The sequence below is a fragment of the Aquarana catesbeiana genome, linkage group LG11 (assembly GCF_042186555.1).
Source record: "Aquarana catesbeiana isolate 2022-GZ linkage group LG11, ASM4218655v1, whole genome shotgun sequence".
NCBI classification, from domain to species: Eukaryota; Metazoa; Chordata; class Amphibia; order Anura; family Ranidae; genus Aquarana; species Aquarana catesbeiana.
The window spans coordinates 117,910,932-117,928,005 of NC_133334.1; the positions used below are offsets into that span (position 1 = coordinate 117,910,932).

General features: G+C 40.2%; 1 protein-coding gene across 5 annotated transcripts in view; it reads right to left on the reverse strand.

Annotated features, from left to right (window-relative positions):
• Nucleotides 1-17,074, reverse strand: part of CHRM1 (cholinergic receptor muscarinic 1) — a 459,583-nt gene that overhangs the window by 320,827 nt on the left and 121,682 nt on the right. The window contains exon 3 of one of the 5 annotated variants that reach the window (XM_073604943.1): nt 4,283-4,461. The exons of the other annotated variants lie outside the window; for them this stretch is intronic. The gene's annotated coding sequence lies outside the window, so the exon portion shown is untranslated. The remainder of the gene's footprint in view (nt 1-4,282; nt 4,462-17,074) is intronic. 5 annotated transcript variants of the gene reach the window in all.

Genomic DNA, 17,074 nt, shown 5'->3' on the forward strand with positions numbered 1-17,074 from the left:
CAACGGATGGCCATGCCTCTTGTTTTTTTTAACATTTCACTACTTTTTCATACCATGTACCCAATACCCATTCACATGGGGGGGGGTGGGATCTGGGGGCCCACTTGTTAAAGGGTGCTTCCAGATTCCGATAAGCCCCCCCACCTGCATACCCCGACAACTACAGCCCAGGGTTGTCGGGAAGAGGCCCTTGCCCAACATGATGGATTTTGGGGGGGGGGGCTTGTTGTTTTTTCGTTTTTTTTTTTTTTTTTTACATTCAGCTGTCATTGAGGAACCCCACTGACAGCTAATGACTCACCAGTTGATAAGGATGCTGCGGCCTGCTTCCTGGCCCCCTCATTAGCAACCAGCTATATACAGTGTTTAAACAGAAACATAAAAATTGCAAAACGCTACTGCAAAAACGCTGCAAAATTCATTCTACAGCTACAGCTTTCTACAACTAATGATACTGGTGTTTCTATAATGTCCAGTATGCATGAGGCCTTAAAAGCTGTATATATTCTACGTGAGAGGGAAGAGCAGCTGCTACAACTAAAAGTAAATCTGACATATATATTTTTCTGGATGTATATTAGACAGCCCCTGCTCTACCTTGACTGTATGCTAAATTTCATGTTACTATCCTACAGAACTACTCATAGGTATAACACCTAAATGTTATGACAAGAATATAATTGTGCAATATCAAAAATGGATAAACATCTATCAATTGTAAATAATGACAAGGATATAGCGTTGCAATTACAAAATTGAATAAACATCTATCAATACAAATTTCCAGTGACTATAATTAAAAAAAGTGCATGAGTGATATTGGTGCAAACAGAGGGGGAGATTTACTAGAACTGTTGCACAGGGAATCTGGTGCATCTGTGCATAGTAACCAATCAGCCGGTGATGACTCCAAGGCTGCAGGAACAAAAGAATATGCAGTGGCTCCTCATAGAGTGAAATCTTTGGGCGATTTATTAGGAAACAGCAGCATACATAAAACTTTAAAAAACTGTCAATATGACAGAACTGGACGTCACCAGATATACCATCAGCCCTACTCTTGTGCGAGCTGTATCATTGCATAGCGTGCGTTCCACTCTCCGGGCCGAAAGTGAAGTGTGGGAAGGTCAGCTTTAATACACTTTAATGAATTTGTAAACACCAAAACACAATATATACCCCAATTTTTTTGTATAATATGAAATATGTTACATCGAGTAAATAGATACCGAACATTTCATGCTTTAACCTCCCTGGCGGTATGATTATGTCGGATTTTAGATGCTGAAAGAGGTACGATTATTTTGCATGGAAATTTGGCGTGTTTTATTGTAGACCTGTAATTCTTAGCAATAACACACTTATATCTGTCCAAACCAAAGTCTAGTAGACATCCCGGGTATGATAAAGTTTGAAACACAAAATCATAAATTATAATATAATAAATAACTATAAATAATTATACCAAATAATAATATAATAATAATAAAACATATTCAATAATGTAATCAAATCAAAAACACTGAAATTTACTCAGTTGCAGAATTGTCGCTGTCATTACTTTTCAGCATTTGATGACGGATCTCCCCACAAATCACTATCACTCAATTCTGCGAGTGATTCTAATTTATTATCGCTGTTTTCTAGCTGGTCTAAAACCACTTTTGATGTAAAGGGACGGTTTTGGTTGCTATGGACAATCTCCAGTTTCCAGGCAGAAAGAACAGTATATATAATATAAAACTGCATGCAGGACACTGGAGAAACCACTAGGGACAAAAGGGAGGTGAAATAATTACATACAGTAATGTAATCTGTAAGATTACAGTGGACTGTATATATTGTGTGTGTTTCACTTTTTGAATTTGGCGCCGTTCTCCGTCCCCGTGCGTTGCAACTTTCGCAGGGAACGGAGCCCGGCTCCATGATAGATGGAGTGGAGGACGAGCCGCTCACACTGCGGGGAGACATCGCAGGATCCAGGGGACAAGGTAAGTAAGATCTTCCTGGATCCTGTGATGCGATCCCCAGTCTGGCTCGGGGTTACCACTCTTGGTACTGAAATTCCACCCCGAGCCAGACTCGGGAATACCGCCAGGGGGGTTAAAATTGTGCAGGCTCATGGAATGATGCCAAACTACGGTACCTAAAAATCTCCATAGGTGACGCTTTAAAAATTTCTACAGGTTACAAGTCTAGAGTTATAGAGGATGTCCAGTGCTAGCATTATTGCTCTTGCTCAGACGTTCGCGGCGATACCTCAAATGTGTGGTGCGAACACCATTGACATATGTGGGGGCGTAACATACATATGCGTTCACAAATGCGCGCAAGCACTTGGGGACACTTTAAAAAAAAAAAGTTAAATTTGTTTTATGACATTTAAAAAAAAAATTACACTGTCCCTTTAAAAAAAAAAAAAATTTTATCACATCCCGTGCGATAACAATACAGCATGACAGGTCCTCTTTATGGAGAGATCTGGGGTCTAAAAGATCCTAAATGTTTCCTCTACCCTTAATAGCAAAAGATTAAAAAAAAAAATGTTGTTTTATCTTGTTGAAAAAAAAATGGCCTTGTTTACATTGGACGGAACTGGACGTCACGAGTAGTGGGGAGAGCGGTCAGATTCAAATTCTAAACCTGGACCTGTAGACCTGAACCATAACAAAGTAATGCATACATTTTTTTGAAAGACTATGCCTTCTTTTTGGCAAGACTGTTTAGCAAAAATGATTTTATCTTCTATTAAATATATAGACAAATAATGTAAAATCACACTAAAATTATGCTCCTAAGAGCCCATTCACACAGGGACGACTTGTCAGGCGACCTAGTCGCCTGACAAGTCGCCTCCCGTTCTGTGCTATGAAACCGTTCTAAGGGGAGCGACGCAAGTCGCTCCGACTTAGAAAAAGGTTCCTGTACGACTTCGGGGGCGACTTGGGGCGACTTGCATAGACTTCTATACAGAAGTCGTTTTGCAAGTCGCCCGGGCAGTCGTTTGCAGGTCGCCTCACCCCTGTGTGAATGGGGTCTTATACAAAGCATGACAGAATGATGTTCAAATGAAGGAAAGGTGTTATTTTCCAATTTTGCATCTTGTTATGCAACACTGAAAAAAAACTTAACAAACATAACAAATGAGAATTGAATAAAACAAATCTAAATAATAGCTCAGGGAAGAAGGAAAGGAAGGCGTTAAAAAGAGCTGATTAGGGTTAACTAGGGGTTAAATAGGATTACATTTTATTAAAAAAAAAAATGTAAGTTGTAAGGTTTTTTTTAAGTGATGTCATATGCAGATCAAAGGTCACACCTTTTAGCTACATATGAATAAAATAGTAAATACAATGGAACATTACATTGATCATTTTATCCAGTAGTCATTACAGAGCAATTACCAATTGTCAAAATGATCATTTCTGTTAATGGTGGTCGGGGCAGGAAGAGAGTAACTGAAGAGATGTGTCTTAAGCCTAGTACACACGATAAGATTATCGGACAAATGAGCGTCCGTTTTTTTTTTTTTTTTTTGGATGTTAATCTCCAAATCGAACAGGAATAGGATACTAAAGTACGAAAATTCTCGTATGACAGAATAAAAAATTGGAAGTAATGTAATGTACAGTATTGTAGTGTATTTGTATTGTATTTTCGGACGAAAATTGTGCTGATTAAATGAAAATCGCACGATCTGACATCGTACAAGAACATTTTTTGTGTTTGTCCCTTCAGAAAATTCGGACGGCAGCTGTGTACTAATGATCAGATTATCGTAAGATGGCTTCAAAAGCGGTATTTTTTGGACGATATCCTGATCATGTATACGGGGCTTTAAAGACTTTGTTAACAATTTTGAGGAGGTATCTCACTCAGAATCTTCAAATAGATAAAGTTGGAGTTTTACTACAAAATAAAACATTGAAGAAATACTATTTGCAATGACTTTTTTTTTTTCCTGATTATAAATGGTAAATAAAGCAGTATTGAACCCAAAAGCAAATACTTATTATATTGCAGCTTACAAATTCTTAGATGTGATGGCTGCATTCGTTTTCTTTTTTAGCCTTTCCTCCTTGTATTTTCACCTGATGATCCTGCCTGTAAATTTGTTGTTTTTCAACAGAACAAACTGTCTTGCAGATGTAGCAGTTACAAGGTGGAGAAAAAACCTTTATATCTGACAGGGTGCGTACAGTGATCAGCTTTTATTTATTGATGTAAAACCTTTATCCAAAAAGAAACAAAACTATTGCTGTAACTGCTGATAAAGTGTTACCTGGAATTTGACTTCAATTTGTTTATTGTGCTAGTCCATCTAACACTCTCCTCTCCCCAGACTGACAATGCTGCTGTCCAAATGTGTCTCTGTTGCTCCTCCAGCCAGAGTGCAGGCACTTTAATACAGGAGGTGTGTTACTGGCCAGACCTCCAGGTGAAAAAAGAGGAAATAAAGGACTAGAAAAAAAAACAAAAAAAAAAAACAAATGCAGCCATCACATCTAATGATTCGTAATCTGCAATATTTTACATTTATGATATATGTCACATCATAATAAAACTGAAGCACAGTATAACAATACAAACAGTAAATCTAGGCTTGCTTTGGTTGTTGAAAAATCAAGCCTTTGGCTCCATGCACACTGAAGCTGATAAACGGCCGTTTTTTGGAGTTTGGGCGTTTTTTTTAATAGCCCATAAACTCCCCCCTATGTTATCCTATGTGTCCATGCACACATGGACGTTTTTGGATGTTTTCTGAACGCCATAAAATCGCGTTCAGGAGTTGTTTGACCACAATAAAAGCCAAATGCTCATAAACGCCGGTAAACGTCGATAAATGCTCAAAAACCAGCATTTTATAACGTTTTTGATCCATTGAAAAAAAGAATAAAAAGTAAAAAAAAAAACATTAAAAAAATAATAAAACGCTAAAAACGCTAATGTGGAAAAACGCAAAAAAACTCTAATAAACGCTATTGCAAAAACGTTAAAAAATGTTGAAAGACTCACTGCAAAGTTACTGGCGTTTTTATAATGTTATTTTATCATCCAGTGTACATGGAGCCTTTACATAACCCTGATAGGCTGTTCTCACAACATGTACTGTCCAGTCAATAGGTGCATCAATAAAAATATAGTTTTCACTTTGGTGATTTTCATTATCTGCTGCATTTTCATTACATTCAGGGACCTCAGAGAGAAAATGTTCCTTTGAGATCCCAGTTTGGCACTAAATAGTGGCATCTCCTGGACTACATCTCCAGTAATGCTACCTTGCACGTTAAAGCGGAGGTCCACCCTAAAATAAAAAATTACATTAATATTCTCAAAAAAAAAATATAAAAAAATTTTGGGAAAAAAAACCTTTTTTGCTTACCAGAAACCCCTGTTGCTAGGCAGTCTTCCTAATCTGCCTCTTCCTATTCCGCGGCGCTGTGCCTTCACTTTCTCCTCTTCGGCGAGCTGCCCCTTTGTGTTCTGGACATGTGTGTGTCCCAGAAATCAACAGGGCCATTCACAAAGCGCTTGCGCGACTCGCGCATGCGCAATAGGAAACGGGCAGTGAAGCCGCAAGGCTCCACTGCCTGTTTCCCTTCGTTAAGATGGCGGCGCCGGCACCTGATCCGATGGATCGATCGGCCTCGGGGGGGGCCACATCGCGGGCTCCCTTGACAGGTAAGTGTCCTTATTAAAAGTCAGCAGCTACAGTGTTTGTAGCTGCTGACTTTAAAAAAACAAAAAACAAATTGCGGCTGGAACACCGCTTTAAGCCCCGTACACACTGGCAAAAATATTGTCTGGTATTATCTGGTTCAACAGAAACCGGGCGACATTTGGCCCGTGTGTACACCAGCTCATCAGGCTGTCCAACAGAAGCTGGCTGAACAGCAGGACGGGCATGCTGGAAAACCAGCATCTAATCAGCGCTGGCAGCCAATAGCTGTGAGTGATGACTGGTGTGTTCTGACGGGGAGGGGGAAGTCCCTCTGTCAGAACACAATAGCTCAGTGGGGGGATCGCTGTACTAACATCTTTTTTTTTTTTCCGCTCAGCACGCTGGGTTGAACAAAATAAAAAACTGATAGTGTGTACCAGGCATTAGGCTGAATTCTCCATGTATTACTTTGGCCATTCCAGTAAGGTCTATCTGGACAGACATTGGTGTTTCTAAAAGATATAACTCAGAGGGTTAATGCACCTATGACATCTACCCAAAACTATAAATCAAGAGGGGAACTAGAACCTCTGGAGGGACTAATCCTCGCTTGACACAAAATTATAATTCCAAAGCCCTAGCTGTAAATATTAATATGTGCAATAATGTACGTTTTCATATCATATAAAAAATATACTTCTTTGAAAAGTCAGCTAATTTACATACATTTTGTGCTTCCACAGTATCTGTGTCACTTGTATTTTTCATTCAAAGAAAGGAATGTAATACCTTATAGACTTAGATTGTTGCATATGCCCATCATTTCAGCCTATGGATCAATGTATGCAATTCAAATGTGCTGACTCTGAATGCTGACATACAGAGTGGTAATATATGGAAATGCTGATATTACCCTCGCTTTTGTTATGCATACAATACACATAAGTGCCACATAACTGTGTGTTTAATACTTGCAGGAAACATGCATTTCCAAGTCATTTCCCTTCTTGTTCCCTCTTCTGTTCCTGTACTCATCCCCGTGGGATACAGCATAGGAAGGCTTGACCTTGTGTGCAAATGTAGATAGCAGCAGAATGAGGGGGCTATTATATTAGCTTTCCGGGTCCCCTCCTAGTATGAGATCATCTGGGGAACCTACCACCTAAGGTGCCATGGGGAAAGCTCTTGGCCCAAAAGATCATTTAGAAAAATATTTCATAGTTCCATTATCCAATAGAATATTGTCTTTCTAGTGCCGAAAGGCATTGTGCTTTTTATAGCTAATAGTCTAAAACAGCAGGTTAAAGCCATTGGCTATGGAGCCACGTAGAGCCTTTGGGGTTGACTTACCAAAGGCAAATAGACTGTGCACGCTGCAAGTGCAGTTGTTCCAGAGCTTAGTAAATGAGGCAAAGGTTCACTTTGCAAAGAATACCTAACCACTTGCAGGGAAAAGAAATAAAATGCATTTTTGCTTGCACCTGATTGGATGATGGAAGTCAACAGAGCTTCTATTCATTTACTAAGCTCTGAAGCAACTGCAAAGTGCACAGTCTATTTGCCTTTAGTAAATCAACCTCTTTTTAGCTCCACTTGGTGTTGCTTGCAGCCTCCTCCAAATAGGTTCTCAGTACCTGGTTGCCAGAGGTAGCCCAATTTATATACTTGCACTTTTTATCATTATTTTTTAACATTATAACTACTAAGAGTAGTATTAATATTACTAAAAACAAGAGTACAAATAAAGCTTTTTTATGAGGATCATTTTATAAATGCATTATTAAATAAAGTGGTGCCAAGATCAGTAAGGATGTGCAAAGTCCAGGAACACATAGCAACACAGCAACACATTTTATTTAGCTTACTGTAGCCATGGTAATGAAAAAAGGCTAGGAACCTCTGATTTATTGATGCAATTTCTCAATTGAAAGCGGAACTTCAGTCATTTTTTCAACTTGCTATCTATTACATCTTTTGCCCTTGTTATTTTAACTTTGGATAGCAAAACATTTTTTTCCCGCCAGGAAATACCTTATACAGCTCACTTGCTGTTTCTTGTCTGGTAAAAAACCTAGGCTTATGTCATCATGCACAGCTCTCTCTCTCACTCTCATGAGAGTTTGCAAGGAAGGGAGGGGGGGTGAGTCATAAGAAGGCCAATGAGAGCTGCAGAGCTGGCGGTGTGCCTGTTTGTGTCTGTGTAAATCCAGAAAGTGAACAGGCAGCAGCTTCAGCTGCCCACAGTTAAAATGGTTGCAGCCAGACTTAGTGGAGGGAGATTTCTGCAGCGTATTTGGCAAGTGCAGAATCACAGTATATATAAAATAATATGCAAAGTGGTTGGAGGGAAGCTTCAGAATGGCAAAGATGTTTTTATTACAAATTATGTGAGCAGACTGCAGTTGCTCTTTAAACCCTTAAGGCAAGCCCTTTAAGTAGGCCTAAAATTCTCGGGAGGTGGCGCAGCTTCTCTATCATATGATTGATTGGCTCTCACAGTACTTACGGTATCTTACAAAAGTGAGTACACCCCTCACATTTTTGTAAATATTTCATTATATCTTTTCATGTGACAACACTGAAGAAATGACACTTTGCTACAACGTAAAGTAGTGAGTGTACAGATTGTATAACAGTGTAAATTTGCTGTCCCCTCAAAATAATTCAACACACAGCCATTAAAGCGGAGGTCTGCCCACCGCTGCAAAAATTAAAAGCCAATGTGCCAATGCAAAGATTATAGATTTCTCATCACCAGAAGGCAATGGTCACCAGTGGGGACACAGAGAGCAATAAAAACATGACAGAGGTTCTGACCCTTCCACATTCTCTCTAAAACAAAGAAAAAAAGTATTGGCTTTACATTCACTTTAATCCCCACAGATAACAGTCTTCTAAACATTTGGTAGTTGATGCTCAAATTAAAAGAAACTGTATTCTGATTTAATATGTAATAATAGTAACGTCTGGTGTCTAGTACCTTTATTGAAAATGCAAGGACACATAATCCAATGTAAGCTTTTTTGTGACATTTGTATTACAGTCCTTCTTTTATCAATCTTTGTCTTAAAACATTTACGATCTAATAAAATCAGGACAATACAATTTTCCCTGCAGAGCCATAATCTTACAATGTATTACCAACAATTAGCCTTTGTCTTTCTAGATAAATATAAACATGTGGATCACAGTTATGAACAATAACACCAATTATACTCCTATTAATAACAGAATCAAGAAGGGAACGGTTAATGTCTATTGTTATAATTAGAAACTTTATTATGCACAATTCTTGGCTGCAATACAATGCAGTTCATGAATGTTATGCACAAACATAGAAAGACTGCTGCACATGATTACATAATATATTTATAATCAATATTTTTTCCACGTTATTTTTACAATAACAAAAATCAATAAACATCACAGTAAAGGAGTAAATATAACAGGATACACTCTCATCTTCAATACAAAAATAGCAAGTCTTAATCTAGTTGTAGCCAGCCACACTTGCTAAATTCCAATAATTCAAATTTGTTTTCCATAGGGTATAGGAACTGCAGGTGGAAAATTCTTAAACCCAGCTAATAAAATATAACAAGTATGTTTTCAACTTAAAGTGTTTGTTATCCTAAAAAGGAAAAAAAAAAAGGATCCCGTTCCTTTTGTTACTTTACAGCATGTATAACAGCACAGTGCTTGTGCTGTGTAATTTGGCACCCTGTATCACCTGAAATACCTGTCTGATCCTGCCTGGTTCTGCCCCCCCCCCCACCCCCATAAACTAACCACAGTTCATGGCTGCTGAGCCCCAACATCGTGGTCAGTTTACATGCCTCCGCGATCCGCAGCTCTCCTGTCTGCTCTCTTGTGTCCTCTCTCCCCTCCCTGTCTGTCAGCTCTGTGTCAGTGCCCCCCCCCGCTGCTGAAATACCTTTTATGAGGCAATCCCCTGTCTTACATAATGCTGTGTCCTGTATACAGTGCCTTGAAAAAGTATTCATACCCCTTGACATTTTCCATATTTTGTCACGTTACAACCAAAAACATAAATGTATTTTATTGAAATTTTATGTGATAGACCAACACAAAGTGGCACATAATTGTGAAGTGGAAGGAAAATGATGAATGGTTTTCAAGATTTTTTACAAATAAATATCTGAAAAGTGTGGCGTGCATTTGTATTCAGCCCCCTTTATTCTGATACCCCTAACTAAAATCTAGTGGAACCAACTGCCTTCAGAAGTCACCAAATTAGTAAATAGAGTCCACCTGTTTGTAATTTCTTAGTATAAATACAGATGTTCTGTGAAGCCCTCTGAGGTTTGTTAGAGAACCTTAGTGAACAAACAGCATTATGAAGGCCAAGGAACACACCAGACAGGTCAGGGATAAAGTTGTGGAGAAGTTTAAAGCAGGGTTAGGTTATATAAAAATATCGCAAGCTTTAAACATTTCACAGAGCACTGTTCAATCCATCATTCAAAAATGGAAAGAGTATGGCACAACTGCAAACCTACCAAGACATGGCCGTCCACCTAAACTGACAGGGCAGGCAAAGAGAGAATTATTCAGAGAAGCAGCTAAGAGGCCCATGGTAACTCTGGAGGAGCTGCAGAGATCCACAGCTCAGGTGGGGGAATCTGTCCACAGGACAACTATTAACTGTGCACCCCACAAATCTGGTCTTTATGGAGGAGTGGCAAGAACAAAACCACTGTTGAAAGAAAGCCATAAGAAGTCCCATTTGCAGTGACACAGCAAACATGCAGAAGAAGGTGCTCTGGTCAGATGAGACCAAAATTTTGGCCTAAAAGCAAAACGCTATGTGTGGCGGAAAACTAACATTGCTCATCATCCTGAACACAACATCCCATCGTAAAAACATGGTGGTGGCATGGTTGTGGGGATGCTTTTCTTCAGCAGGGACAGGGAAGCTGGTCAGACTTGGTTGGAAGATGGATGGATTGAGTCAAATACAGGGCAATCTTAGAAGAAAACCCTGTTAGAGTCTGCAAAAGACTTGAGAGAGGTGCGGAGGCTTGCCTTCCAGCAGGACAATAACCTTAAACATACAGCCAGAGCTACAATGGAATGGTTTAGATCAGGGCTCAAAATTTCAAGTCCTGAGCTACTAGCCAGGCCTTAAGAGTTACTCGCCACCAACTGCACCACCCAAGCCTTACCCTGCCTGCTCCTAATCCCGCCCCTAAACATGCCCTTATAAATAATCTCATGAAATTACACTGTTAAATGCTTTATTCAGGATTGAGTTACAAAAGTAAATATTAACCTTTTCCACCCCCCTCCAGTCATCCATCATACCTATTCCTACAATTTCACCATCACTCCCACCCAATCTATCATACGGTATGATAGATTGGGGGGGGGGTAGAACTGGAGGTATAGGTATGATGGATTGAGGAGGGGAATTGGAGGCATAGGTATAATGGATTGGGGGGTGGAATAGATATGATGGATTGGGGGGTGGAATAGATATGATGGATTGGGACGGGGGGGTGCAATAGGTATGATGGATTGGGGGGGTGGAATAGGTTTCATGGAGTGGAGGGTGGAATTGGAGGCATAGGTATGATGGATTGGGGGGGGTGGAATTAAAGGCATAGATATGATTCAGAATCTGTGGCAAGACTTGAAAATTGCTGTTCACAGGCGCAATCTGACAGAGCTTGAGCTATTTTGCAGAGAAGAATGGGCAAAACTTTCACTCTCTATATGTGCAAAGCTGGTAGAGACATCCCCAAAAAGACTTGCAGCTGTAATTGCAGCAAAAGGTGGTTCTGTGTATTGACTCAGGGGCTGAATACAAATGCACATCACACTTTTCAGATATTTATTTGTAAAAAATTTTAAAAACATTTCCCAGTGGCTGAGGAGCTGGTGAAGAAAGAAGGGGTTTGGGTTCCTGGAGAACTGGGCCGACTTTTTAGTCGGTCACCAGCTCTATAGAAGGGACGGACTGCACCAAAATGAGGAGGGTGCAAATCTGCTGGGAGTGAAGATGGCCGAAAAGTTAGAGGAGCTTTTAAACTAGGCACTGGGGGAGGGTCCAGATATAGAGATATCCAGTGTGGAAGTAGGTTTAAGCATAAATCACACAAATAGGAAACATAAGGGGAATACAAAAACACTGAATTTCAAAAGAGCCAACTTCCAGAAACCACGCTCCTTGCTAGAAGATACTAAATGTTATAAAATTCTAGGAACAAAGACCACGGAGGAAAAATGGCTGTGCTTTAGGAGCATATTAAATAAGGGTATTAGCCAGTGCATCCAAAGGGTAATACATTTAAAAGAGCTAATAAAAGCCCTGGGTGGCTTAACGCCAATGTAAAAATGTATATGAAAACAAAGGAGAAGGTCTTCAAAAAATACAAGACTGAGGGATCATCAGCATTCCAACTGTACAAAGAATGCAATAAGAAATGTAAGGGTATAATAAGGGTGGATAGAACATGAAAGGCACATAGCAGAGGAGAGTAAGAAAAATCCCAAGAAATTCTTTAAGTACATAAATAGTAAAAGAGGGAGGACAGATCATATTGGCCCCATAAAGAATGATGAAAGGATTCTGGTTACAAAGGATGGGGAGATGGTGAAGGTTTTGAATGTATTCTTCTCCTCAGTCTTCACGAGGGAAATGGGGGGTTTCAGTAACCAAAACTGCAATGTTTATCCTCATGACACGCCACAGGAAGCTCCCCCCATGGTTAACAGAGGAAAAAATCAGAAACAGACTTGAAAAACTTAAGATAAATAAGTCACCAGGACCAGATGGCTTGCACCCGAGGGTCCTTAAGGAGCTCAGTCAAGTAATTGCCAGACCGTTGTTCTTATTTTTTTACGAACAGTCTACTAACTGGTATGTTACCAGCTGATTGGGGAAAAGCCAATGTAGCACCAATCTTTAAAAAAGGACAACGATATATCCCTAGGAACTACAGACCATTTAGCCTAACATCAATCGTATGCAAGCTCTTGGAAGGGATGATAAGGGACTATATACAAGATTTTAGAAATGGAAACGGTATCATTAGGAGTAATCAGCATGGGTTCATGAAAAATCATTCTTGCCAAACAAATCTATTAACCTTCTATGAGGAGGTGACCTGCTATCTAGATGAAGGAAAGCCAGTAGACATATCCTGGATCTTGCAAAGGCAACTGATACAGTTCCCCACAAACGTTTACTATACAAGCTAAGGTCTGTCGGCATGGACCAAAGGGTGAGTACCTGGACTGAAAACTGGCTACAAGGGCGAGTTCAGAGGGTAGTGATAAATGTACTCAGAAGTATTCGGAATGGTCCCATGGGTAAAGTGGGGTCCCTCAGGGTTCTGTCCTGGGACCAATCCTATTTAATATATTCATAAATGATCTGGAGGATGGGCTAAACAGCTCAATCTCAGTATTTGCAGACAATATTAAGCAAAGCAGGTCAATAGCTTCTCTGCAGGATGGGGAAACCTTGCAAGAAGATCTGAACAAATTAATGGGGTGGGCAACTACATGGCAAATGAGGTTCAATCTAGAAAAATGTAAAATAATGCAGGTGACAAAAACATGAATGCAATCTACTCACTAGGGGGAGAACCTCTGGGAGAATCTAGGATGGAAAAGGACCTGGGGGTCCCAGTAGCTGACATGCTCAGCAAAGGCATGCAATGCCAAGCTACTGCAAGAAAAGCCAATCGAATATTTTCATTCATTAATAAGGGAAGAGATAAAACAATATTTCTCCCACTCTACAAGACTCTGGTCCGGCCGCACCTGGAGTATGCCGTCCAGTTCTGGGCTCCAGTCCTCAGGAAGGACGTGCTGGAAATGGAGCGAGTACAGAGAAGGGCAACAAAGCTAATAAAGGGACTGGAGGATCTTAGTTATGAGGAAAGATTACAAGCACTGAACTTATTCTCTCTGGAGAAGAGATGCTTGAGAGGGGATATGATTTCAATGTACAAATACCATACTGGTGACCCCACAATAGCGATAAAACTTTTCCGTGAAAGGGCATTTAAAAAGACTCGTGGCCATTAACTAAAATGAGAGGAAAAGCGATTTAACCAGAAACTGCGTAGAGGGTTCTTTACGGTTAGAGTGGTAAGAATGTGTAATTCTCTTCCACAAGCAGTGGTTTCAGCAGGGAGCATAGATAATTTCAAAAAACTATTATATAGGCATTTAAACGACCACAACATACAGGGATATACAATGTAATATTGATATAAAAGCGCACACACACAGGTTGGACTTGATGGACTTGTGTCTTTTTTCAACCTTACCAACTATGTAACTATTTAACTATGTAGTTATCATTTTTCTTCCACTTCATAATTATGTGCCACTTTGTGTTGGTCAATCACATAAAATCCCAATAAAATACATTTACAATTTTGGCTGTAACATGACAAAATTTGGAAAATGTCAAAGGGTATGAATACTCTTTCAAGGCACTGTATGTGCCTTATTAAAAAAATGCTGTTCAATACCTTATTTGCTAGCGCCACTCGGCGCTCACGTGATCGGTTGCCTTTCTCCTCCTCTCCTCCCCTCCTCCCATCTGACATCAGCACGGGGTTTCCTGGCTCCTCCCGTTCTAGCCATCATATCAGCAGAGGGGAGAACTGTCCGGTTACATGAGCGCCAAGCGGCACTAGCAAATAAGGTATAGAATAGCATATTTTTTATAAGGCACATATACAGGACACTCAGCATTATGGAAGACAAGAAATTGCCTGATAATCACTAAGTGGGTTTACAACCACTTTAAAAAGGTTGCACCCCCCAAAAAAATACAATTCAGGAGCTGCGAATTCTGTAGCTGCTGCTTTTAATAAATGGACACCTACCTGTCCAGGCATCCAGCGCTGTCCGGTTCTTTGTCGGTCTTCGGGTGCCAGGCAACGCCATGCTACCTATGGAAAGCTGGCTGTGACTGATTTGGACCTCACAGCCGGCTCCCCACTGCGCATGCACAAGCCGTGCTGCGCCATGTGAATGGTCCTGCAGCTTTCTGGGACCTGTAACGTGTCCTAAGAGGCTGCAGGCAGAGGAGGAGACCAAACTTATGCTCTGATCACCTAGGTAATCCAGGGGGAAGTGGGAGGGGTTACCTGCCAAAAACAGGTATCCAATCACCCCTAAAAAAGTGCCCAAAAGTTAAAGGGGAGGCATAAAAGTGGAACTTCTCCTTAGGGGTGAAGTTCTACTTTAATGATGACTGGAAAGGCAATCAGTGATTAATATTTGTGAATTTTACAATTATCTTATCCTCCTTTATCTGTAAATTGCAGTTTCCACTGAAACCCAGAGTTAGCATGCCACAAAATAGACTTTTTCTCCACACCTTGTGTAATAGTTAAATTCTTCAACTTTTACACAAACTTGGCTTCATGCACGTTGGATGGACCAGCTGAAAAAGTGAAGTCAGCATGAAATCTAAAGAATGATGCATGTGAATTATGTACAACCTGACTATGTCTCCACTCTGCATGTACCACCAGCATGAGTTAACTTCTTACAATTTACTCTGCCCACAATCCACCCCCACGACCCGTTTCACAGTGTGAGAAGCCATTGCAACTGCACATTTTTCCACCATGGGCTTTTATACAGATAAAATACTCTTTTTCATATATATTCAGAGAAAATGTATACAGTATTTACATATGCTGAGAACCTGCAGCAGACTGGGAAACTGAAGATGAGTAGATAGCAGTAAGTAGTGGTGATGATGGGGTTTAATATGAGGGAGAGGTAGCAGGAAATTGTCAGATATTTAAGGTTGATTAATTCTGATCCTGTTATCTCCTAAACACTAATTTAGTACATATGGTAGTGACAATGCTAAAGACTGATCAAGCCTAGGTCCAGGTTACCCATTCATTAATCAATAAAGTTGTGACTGTTTATTCTGTGTATGAGCCAACTGGGTGCAGGGTGTAACTTTATAAAATATTAAAAATCCTTCCCTTTCAGAAACCCTGAAGAATTCACACATCTTGCTTCTACAGTAGAGTGTGGCTAGGAGCGAGTTACCCCTATATGACCCCTTCACAAAGAAACAAGGATATAACTCAGCCTGCTTACTATATGCTTACTGTATGGCAGGCCCCCATCAGAATAATTACAAAATACAGGGCACAAAGGGACCAGGTTAAAAGTGTACTTATCCACCACCGGCATATCCTGTCAGGATCACCTACACTAGGTGAGATTGTCTGGGACCGACCCCTAATAATAGCTCAGAGATCTTTAAAACTTAAGGACAGCCTTACCCATTCCGAATACCAAAGATCAAATAAATCCAATTGGCTGACCAATCTACCACCTATGAAAGGTGTGCACCCCTGTGGTAGGTGTACTGTCTGCAAATTTGTGGATAAAACGGATGTGTTCGCCAGCTCTGATGGCAAGAAGAACTTTAAAATGTAACAACTTTATCAACTGTTCTACTACTTGTGTTGTCTACATGTTGACTTGCCCATCTATGTGGCCAGGAATAAAAGACAGCTGAAAGTCAGGGTTGGTGAACACATCCAGAGCATCCTCAAGAAAGATGATGAGTGTCCTGTCGCCCTTCACTTTATTAATTTCCATGATAGTGACCCTAAGGGACTCTCCTTTAAGGGTATCTACAAACTTAATTTACCCCTAAGGAGAGGTGATTTTGACAGAATTCTCTATCAAAAAGAAAAAATGTGGATCTTTAATTTAAATAGTATGCAACCCCTGGAGCTCAACAATGAATGCAATCTGAACCTACTACCCACCTTGTCCTGTCAACCCCTCTGCCCAACTGAGACCAATATAAGTCTAAATAGATTCCCCAAGCTAAACTATATACCTACTGTAATCAATCATCATTAAGGACTCAGATTTTTCTGGTGTCTCCCCCGCCCCCCGCTTCCTCCTCTATATCTAGAGGTACTCTCTTCCTAGATTCTCAATACATTCCAGTAGTTATTCCAATCCGTACTTTATGAAGGACTCACTATGGTATGGTGGGGAATTCTTATTTGGGTTTTGTTTCTCTAAATCTCCTATCGTTCATTTCATATTTTATTTCTATTTATTTATGTTTTCTATTCTCTATTTTTTGTTTATTATTTTTCAATATTTCTTATGTTCATTACTAGTTTTGTTTATCTCTTTGATGTGCTTGGAGCTCTGCTGCACTCCATGGCCGGCCATGCCTATTGTTGTTTTTGTGTGAATGGCTGAGTATCCGGAAGTGGACGTCTGTCGAACCCTGTGGAGACACCAATTGCCGTACCTCTCATGGGCTATCCAAGGATACTTACCAGACGTTGCAGACATGCTCTGAAGAAACTCGGGTTGCGAGTGAAACGCGTCAGCATGACACCATCATGCTCTCTGTAGTGAGGGCAC